The sequence below is a fragment of the Rhinolophus sinicus genome, chromosome 3, assembly GCF_057876585.1.
Source record: "Rhinolophus sinicus isolate RSI-liver-muscle chromosome 3, RSI-T2T, whole genome shotgun sequence".
NCBI lineage: Eukaryota > Metazoa > Chordata > Mammalia > Chiroptera > Rhinolophidae > Rhinolophus > Rhinolophus sinicus.
This window is the reverse complement of record NC_142503.1, coordinates 65,094,868-65,104,331: the sequence shown is the minus strand read 5'-3', so window position 1 is coordinate 65,104,331 and position 9,464 is coordinate 65,094,868.

Here is a 9,464-nt window from a genome sequence, read left to right as displayed (position 1 = left end):
AGAAATCAAGGCTCTGTGCCGGCTCATTATTATCCTAGCCATGTGGATCCTCCATTGAGCAATTAGGGAATAAAGAGTTTTATTATCCTAGAGAAAAGGGGAATGCAGTGAAATACTCCATGGAAAGAAAGAACATGAAAATCAGAACTTCGTGGCATTCTAGGCTACCTAATGAGAAAACCCTGTATTCAGTGCAGATACATAAAGAGATAGTCAAGGAATTGCACCAGAAATAAGCCTGGAAACTTTTTTTTTTTTTTTTTCATCTCTGCTCTCCTATATTCAGCCACATTATTCACAGCCATTTGTTTTACCCTTTCAGGTACAGGGTCATGCTTTCTGCTTAGAAGCTTTTATCCAAGGCTTCATCTGACAGAAATCAGTAAGGTTTTTACTATTGTATCATTCGGAACGGGGATGAATTCTATTTGCACATTTTGAACTCAGGGAAGCCAGTGAGACAGAGAAAATAAATAAAACTTTTGAAAGACATGTCAGTTGAGCAAAAATATAATTATCAGCTCAAAGAAACATTTGGTCTAAACTTAAGATGTCATCTTTCTTGATTTTGTGTTTAATTATAAGCACCACTAATAAAAATCCTTTATTTTGTACTTAATTACCTGTAGCCTTTACCATTCCAACTGATAGGCAAATCAAAATTTAGGTAAATTCTGTATTGTTAAAAACTGCTTTGTGTATGTTAGCCTTACTGTCCTATGGAATTTATTTTTTTAAAGCTTAAGGGAGGGGACAATGTCAAACTAGCTCCTCACTTTCCTGCACACACATGCACTTTGCTCACGCATGGACATAAACATATACATCATCCACCTTGATAATGCTTGAAACTACACCCTCAGAAATATTTACTTACAGATGAGAACTGGTCAAATGGTAGCTCTTTGCACCTCAAACTGTCCTAAAACTGGTTAGAAGAACTCTGATTGGGAAGGAAAATTTTAATCACTTATACAAAGAACAAGTTATTAAAGCTAGGAAGCCACTAGATTTCCAGTCAAGATGGCGACAGAGTAAGTAAACGCTGTGCTCACCTCCTCTCAGAACCACGTTAATTACAACTAAAGCACAAGACAACCATTATTGAGAATCACCTGAAATCTATCTTAACCGAAGCCCTACAATGACCGTGTTTCCCCGAAAATAAGACCGAGCTGAACCATCAGCTCTAGAGCGTCTTTTGGAGCAAAAATTAATATAAGACTTATGTGATATAAGACCGGGTCTTATATTAATTTTTGCTCCAAAAGACGCACTGGAGCTGATGGTCTGGGCAGGTCTTATTTTTGGGGAAACAGGATACAGACATACAGAAGAAGCCATCTCAAGACTGGTAGGAGAGGGAGACACGTAGGAATGGGCTGGTCCAACATCCATGTGTGACCATTAAAAATCAGAAGAAATATCTCAGCTGCAGAGGTCCATCCCTGAGGAGCAAGGGGTCCCAGCCCCTACTCAGCCCAGAGTTTCAGTGTTGGGGAGAGAAATCCCCTTATTTCTGACTGTGAAAACCAGCAGAGATTGTGGCTGAGTGAGACGGAGGGTATCTGCCCTCCCAGGTACCCAGAGGGACCGCGCACAGACTTACTTGCTCACGGATTCATTTGCTCTTGCTCTGAGCTTCAGCGCTGGGGCAGGAACTTGAAGGGCGCCAGGGACTTACAAGGAGGAACTGAGTTGTCTAGCCTCAGGGTGAGAGCTGAAGGGGCAGCTTTCTCCCAGATGGAGGAGCTGGCAGAAACCATTCTCTCCATGTTAAGCCCGCCCCCTCCCTGCGTGCACACGCACACAGAAGCCAATCGGAGTCTCCATCAAACTGACTAATACCATTCATCTGCCCTGCCCCACTGATTACCTGAGACCACGCCCCACCCAACTTTTAGGCACGCCCAAACCACTTCCAGTGGCACCTCCTTCCAAACGGCCTGCCTTGGCTAATGCTACAGACATTCCTAAAACTTCTCAAAGGTTCACAAAACCCAAAGAAGCAGCATCTGGCTTCAGCATGTCCCATAACTCTGGATAAGCAGCCATAAGCCCGACACTAGCAACAGCTGACCTTGGTTCGTGGCTTGGCCTCTCAAGGCACCTCCAACACAGTGCAGGTGGCAGCAATCTCTGGATTGCTTTGTGGTTCATGCCAGCTGGCCCCAGGCAGGGCACAGACTGCAGCTGAACTCTGCCTGCTGTAGGTCTCCTCCCAGGAGGCCCTGGGGCCAGCCAGATCAATGACCAGCTTCAGACTGGGCTGGAGCATCACCCGGCCACCTCCAAGGACAACACATGTGAAGACAAGACTGAGCAGGCAACAGAGCTCCATTAAAGCGAATCCTGCTCTATAGGGTCAGCCCCTGCACCACAGTTCCTCCACTGTAGTCACGGCCAGTCCTCACAACAAATTAGCCTGATGGTCAACCTCTCCTAGTGATGTGCAAACAGCAATCAAGTCTCAACTACATCAGGAGGGCACACACATGGAACAGGCTGTGGCGACCAGGGAGACTACACCACTGGATCCCACAGGACATCTACTACATAAGGCCACTCTACTAAGACCAGGAGGCATAGAAGCCCTACCTAATACATAGAAACAAACACAGTGAGACAGCCAAAATGTCTATTCCCCAAAAGAAAGAACAGAACAAAACCCCAGAAGAAAGATCTAAACAAAATGGAGACAAGCAAACTATCAGATGCACAGTTCAAAACTCTGGTTATAAAGATGCTCAGTGATCTCAGGGAGAAATTCAACAACAAGATAGAAAACATAAAAATGGAAATAAAAAACATAAAAATGAACCAGTCATAAATAAAGAGTATGATAACTGAAATGAAGAATACGTTAGAGGGAATCAATAGTATATTAGATGAAGCAGAGAATTGAATCAGCAATTTAGGAGATAAGGTAGCAGAAAACACACAATCAGAACAGCAAAAAGAAAAAAGAATCCAAAATAATTAGAGTTTAAGGGGCCTCTGGGACCACATCAAGCATACCAACATTTGCCTCATAGGGATACCAGAAGGAGAAGAGAGAGAGAAGGTGGAAAACCTATTTGAAGAAATAATGACTGAAAAGTTTCCTAACCTGGTGAAGGAAGTGGATATTCAAGCTCAGGAAGCACACAGAGTCCCAAACAAGATGAACCCAAACAGGCCCACATCATAATTTAAATGCCAAAGTTAAAGATAAAGAATCTTAAGAGAAGAAAGAGGAAAGCAGCTAGTTACCTACAGAGCATCTGTTAATACTATCAGCTAATTTCTCAACAGAACTTTGCAGGCCAGAAGGGATTGGCAGGAAATACTCAAAGTGATGAAAAGCAAGGACCTACAACGAAGATTACTCGACCCTAGTAAGCTGTCATTTAGAATCGAGGAACAGATAAAGAGCTTCCCAGGAAGAAAATGCTAAAGGAGTTCCTCATCACCAAACCAGTATTACAAGGAATGTTAGAAAGACTTCTTTAAGAAAAAAAAAAAGAAAAAGATAAACATATATTAATAATAAAATGGTAATAACTACATATTCATCAACAATTACTTTCAATGTAAATGAAGTAAATGCTCCAATCAAAAGACATAGGAGGGCTGAATGGATAAGAAAACAAGACCCTTACATATCTCAAAACCCTACATGAGACGCACCAGATCAAAAGACACAAACACAGACTGAAAGTGAAGGGATGGGAAAAAAAAATATTTCATGAAAATAGAAACAAACAAACAAAAAGCCGAGGTAGCAATCCTTATAGCAGATAACATAGACTTTAAAACAAAGGCTATAACAAGTGACAAAGAAGGACTCAGTAATCCCACTTCAGGGTAATTTTCTGATAAAACCCAAAATGCTACTTCCAGGGGACGTGTGCATTCATATACTCATTGCAGCATTGTTTACAAGGCCAAGATGTGGAGGCAGTAGGTGTCTGCCGATGGATGAATGGATAAAGAGTAGGTGGTACATATACGAGTATATACAATAGAATATTGCTCAGCCATGGAAGGGAATGTGATCTCTCCATCTGCAACAGCATGGATGGACCTAAAAGGTATTATACTGAGTGAAGTATGTCAGACAGCAAAGGACAGGTACAATATGATTTTGTTTATACGTGGACTCTAAGGAAAAAAATAAACAAAGAAACAAAATAGAAACAAACTCATAGATACAGAGAACATTTGGAAGGTTGCCTGATGGAAGGAGTTGGGAATGGGTGAAAAAGGGGAAAGGATTAAGAAGTACAAATTGGTTTTTACAAAGTAGTCATCAGGATGTAAGGTGTAGCATAAGGAATATAGTCAAAATAACTATGTACGGTGTCAGATGGGTACAAGATTTATTGGGATGATAGATGGGAGTGGTGTTGGGGGGCAGGGTGAAAAAGGTGAAGGGATTAAGAAATACAAATTGGTAGTTACAAAATAGTCATGGCAATATAAAATACAGCATAGGGAATATAATCAATAATATGGCAATAACTATGTATAGTGCCAGGTAGATACTACACTCATCAGGGGGATCACTTCTTAAAATATATAAATGTCTAACCACTATGCTGATAACCTGAAATTAATATAACATAATATTGAATGTCAACTATAATTGAAAAATTAAAAAGGGTGGATGGAAAAGTGAGGTGGAATAAGACATCCAAATTTCTAGGTATAAAACAAATAAGTCATGGGGATGTAATGTACAGCATGGGGAATATAGTCAATAATATTGTGACAGTGTGGTACGCTGTCAGATGGTTACTGGTCTTACGGTGATCACTTCTTTAGATATATAAATGTTGACTAACTCTTATGTACAACTTAAACTAAAATACTTTGTATTATATGTTATCTATATTTTAATAAAAATATTTAAAAACTAAAGTTACGAAGCCTACTTGGGCAGTTCTAATAAGGTAGAGAATTAACTCACTTTATCTTTGCTGTGGCTTATTTTCTGAAAACTGTAAAAAAAAAAATAGTACAAGAATTGCAAGAGATAAGGAATACAAAAGCATGAAAAAGGACTGGTAAATCTTAACATATCTGTGCAAACTAAAGGGGATTGGACCCCCATAGTCCATCATTGCTCTTTACCTAGTCAGTCTCAGCCCCTCAACTGCAAATCCACCCTCAAAACCCAGGTTATTTACTCTCAGCATGTGTACATTTTCTACACAACCTCTCTTGAGCATCTCTGCTGGATCCTTCCACCAGAGGATCTTCCTACAAAATCTGTTCTACCTCTTCTTTCACTCCATCACAAATATACAGAAGGTGCCCAAAAAAATGTATACACATTTCAAGAAAGGAAAACTATAATACTCAATATATACCAATAACAAAAGATGAATACAAGTCACGTTTGACTTCTGCAATTACAACAGGTGCTCAAAGTGGTTGCCATCAGCGTCCAGACACTTCTGATTATGGCGAACTACTGCTTGAGCAACGTTGACCAAAGTGTCCACTTGTGTACATTTTTTTGGCACCTCTGGTAGTTTTTCAGCCTCTCCATCCTTCTCTTTCTCCAACATTCAGTCAAATGCCAAAAACTCACCTACCACACTAGCAAAGCAAAAGATATTCACTAAGAAATTTTTTTAAAAAAATTTTAAATCTAGTGTGTCACCAAGACCCATGAACATTCCTTGAGCATATCTTCACTGGATGAGATCCAATCAATTGGATGAAACCATCAATCTGGTCTTCACTAAACTATCCTTTCTGGTCTATACTCTCATCATAACTAGTTATCTCCACTCATCATTTGAATCTCAACACAGTTGTTACTTGGTCAGAAATGCTTATCTGGAGTCTTTTAGGAATGAAATCCCTGTTTTACATCTCCCTGTAATCCCAACTACATCTCCTTTGTAACACAACAGTTTAAATTTTCTGTGACTTGTGCAACTGTGCTTAATGTCCATTGCATACACTAAGCAACACGTGCATGATGGCAAGGACACTGCCTCATGTTTTCTCACCACATTGTCCCCAAATCTAGCACACTGCCTAGAATAAGGAAGGTGCTCAATTAATATTACTTGGATAAATGAATGAATGAATACATATGTCTATGTATATGGGTATATACAATATGTGTTTATAAATAATATTTCCAAAGACTTAATATTGACAAAATTATTTTAAAATATTACCTAAATACAAACTAAAATAAAAAGTGTAATCTCCAATAGATGTGCTTTCACAGCCATGGAATCAGTAGTGACTAAACATCTGGATTTATTCACTTCTATGGTGATTATGCATCCAAATTTACCTGAAATGTTCACAGCTTTTTGTCCTGGTATAACTTTTCAGAACACCATCCTTCCCTCTCAAAGTTGTTCCAATTTAGCCAACACGTATATGATCACCTTACTTGTCATAAAGGGAATTCTTGGGTTCTGGCCCTAGCTCATTTTATGAAATATGTGTAGCACTGTAAGAAAGAGCTATCATAGGGTTCCAATTTTAGATATTTGTTTTCTCTTTAGATGCATAAGGAAACTGTAAGTATAATGATAATCTGTTAAGATATAAAAATACTAGAATTTTGGATCACCTTGCTGAGCTTAGAGAAGAATGATCAAGCAGGATAAATATCAAATGTGGTGTATTCCATCTTTAATATTTAAATTCCAACACAGGCCATTACGTTATGTGTAGATCCCCAATTGTAATTTGATAGGCCAAGCTTCATCTTTTGATTCCACTATTACATTTAGTTTTTTTTTGCACGTTAGTACTTAGAATACTCCCTAGCAGAGCTGGCCTCAATTTGATATTCAGTCAAGTTCCTCAGGGCAGAGATCTAAATGACCTACTGTCCCATTAAGTCCAAAGCTCACAAAATTGTTCTAAGAATAATGAAGTAATAATGATGATAATAATAATAATAATAATAATAATGTTGCTAAGAACTTTTATAATGTGTTTCCTTTGACAAAATCTGGATATAATCTCAACAGAATATTCAATTGCTTAAATAGTAGATAATAAAGTAATAACATATTTAATTTGGTGTATAGTAAATAATTATTTAAAATGAACGAATAAGTTAATGAATGCACAGTTAATTCATATATACATATATCATAATATTGTTTCAAATTAATGGGAGGCACCTTCTTTATGCCAGTTAAATAACATGGAAAATGTAGAGGATTGAAGTGCTAGGTTGATGCAAAAGTAATTGCAGTTTTTGCAATTATATGTAACCTTTTAAACTGCAGTTACTTTTGCACCAACCTAATACTATCTATCTCAACTTTTCTGCTTTGAAACTCGTGTCTACCACAGAGAAATCAATTTGAGAGTATAATTGAAAAACACAGGTCCAGATATGTTATTTCGTCCTTTTTCAACTCCTAGTGAAAGTTACTCATTACAAATCCTGTCTAGAATTCTTTTAAGATTGTTACTAGTAAAAACAAATACCAGCAGAAGAAAATATTCGTAGATAATTGGGATGCATTATTTAAAAGCCTTAAAATACCTCTTATTTATTTTAAGGTATTTTACTAAAATATCAGTGTAAATATTCATGCTCCTAAATGGGTGTGTTTTTAGTGGATCTAGCTACTTTTAAAATGAAACTTATAAACATTAGAGGAGCCTTGTGAAATCCCAAATACATCCACACGCGACCCTTACAGTAACAGAAGATGGTGATAGCCTCCAATGGCTTCTTATTTCTCAAATGTGTATAATTCAAAATGAATGATGCCATCAATAAAGGATGGAGAGTCGGGGTAGAGGGTCTGCAGAGCATCTCAGAGCTTGGTTGGCAGTAGCTGGATCAGACCAGGAGGTTCCGGACCTGTAACAAGCCATGCCTGCTGGATGGACACAAGTCCTGGTGATAAACCAAACTTCTGAGCACAAGAAGCCTCTGGGCCAGAGAGGCAAGCTTGTCAATTGTCTGCAATGGAAAACCTAGGAGCAGACAACATACATTATTTCCTTCATTTATTCACTTACTAACAAATATCTCTTGAGTATGCACAATGTGTCAGGCCCTGTGCTGGGTATAATAGTGAGTGAAGCAAACACAATTCCTGCCCTCATGAAACTTGCAGACGAAGCAAGGAGACAGGCATTAATTGAACAATTTCACCAACGTATGTACGATAAACATGAAAAAAGATAGCAGCTCTGAAAAGAAGGGTCACAGTTAAGTGAGAATCTAAGACAAAACTCCCTGGCCTGTCAAGGAGGCAGGATGTGGAGTCAGTGAAGCCTGATCAATCAGATCTGGAGGATAATAGGGAGATAACCAAGCACATAGTTGGGGGCAAAGAGGTTTGGGCAGGAATCACATTCCAGCTGAAGGGAACAGCATGTGCAGAAGGGAACATGATGCAATCAGAAAACAGATGTGGCTGGAATGCAAAAAGTGAGGGGAACATGGCCAGTCTGGAGAGAGAAGTTGACATCAGGAGATGTGAAGAATGTGGTCTTTTCCAGAAATGGGAAAGGAGTCAACATGTAGGAGCTGCTACTGCTCCTAGGATATAGGCAGACGTTTTCCTGGAATCTACAGGAAATTTTAGTTCCTGTAGACTAGGTGGCAGTTTAATCACAACTTAGACAATTATTTCTGTGAAGAAATGAGAAACAAATTACAACCAATTTTGTTGCTACTTGTCTAGTTTGAAATGGCATTGTTCACTATAACATGTACAGAGAACTAGGGTAGCTACCCTGTACTTCAAAATCAGACTGAAAGGGCCCAAACCCTGGCTCTGCCCCGTCCCTGCTGTACAACCTCGATTAGTTCACCTAATTTGTTTGTGCTTCAGTTTCCTTAAATTTCAAATGGAGAAATGTTATCATATACCTCATAGAATCAACACATATTATCCTTGTAAAATGCTTGTAAGAGTACTGGACCCTTAAGCAGTAAGCACGCAATAAACACCAGTCATTATTGCACCAGGCTTCTGCACCCATCCATCCTCCTGTTGCTGCAAATAGCTCAGAGCTATGCCTCTCCGGAAACACTGGCTTCAGGGGACAGGAGACAGCTCACCCAGAAATGCTACATCCTGCAGCCAATTTTGACTGATATGGAGTATAAAAGCCTCATGTACCTCAAAGTGCAGTACCAGTCATGCACCAGAGCTCCCTACGGGATCAGGCTGAGACCACACCTTTCCCTGGCTTCTTCCCCTGCCCTGTTCTGCTTCCCTCACCTGCTTTCAGGTTTCTTCTGAGAGGACTCTCAGTACACACTTCTCAGCCTCTGTTTCTTGGGAACCCAACCCAAGACAGTTATTTTAATAATTACTGTGTTGATCTACTCTCTTTCTGAGACTTCACATTCCTTTTTTTTTTTTTTTTTTTCCAGATTAAGAGCTCGGCTCCGTTGACTTCCAAAAAAATAGGTCTTTGCCATCCAATAGTTCCACACTCAGTGCTTAATTAGTGCCTTTTACAGG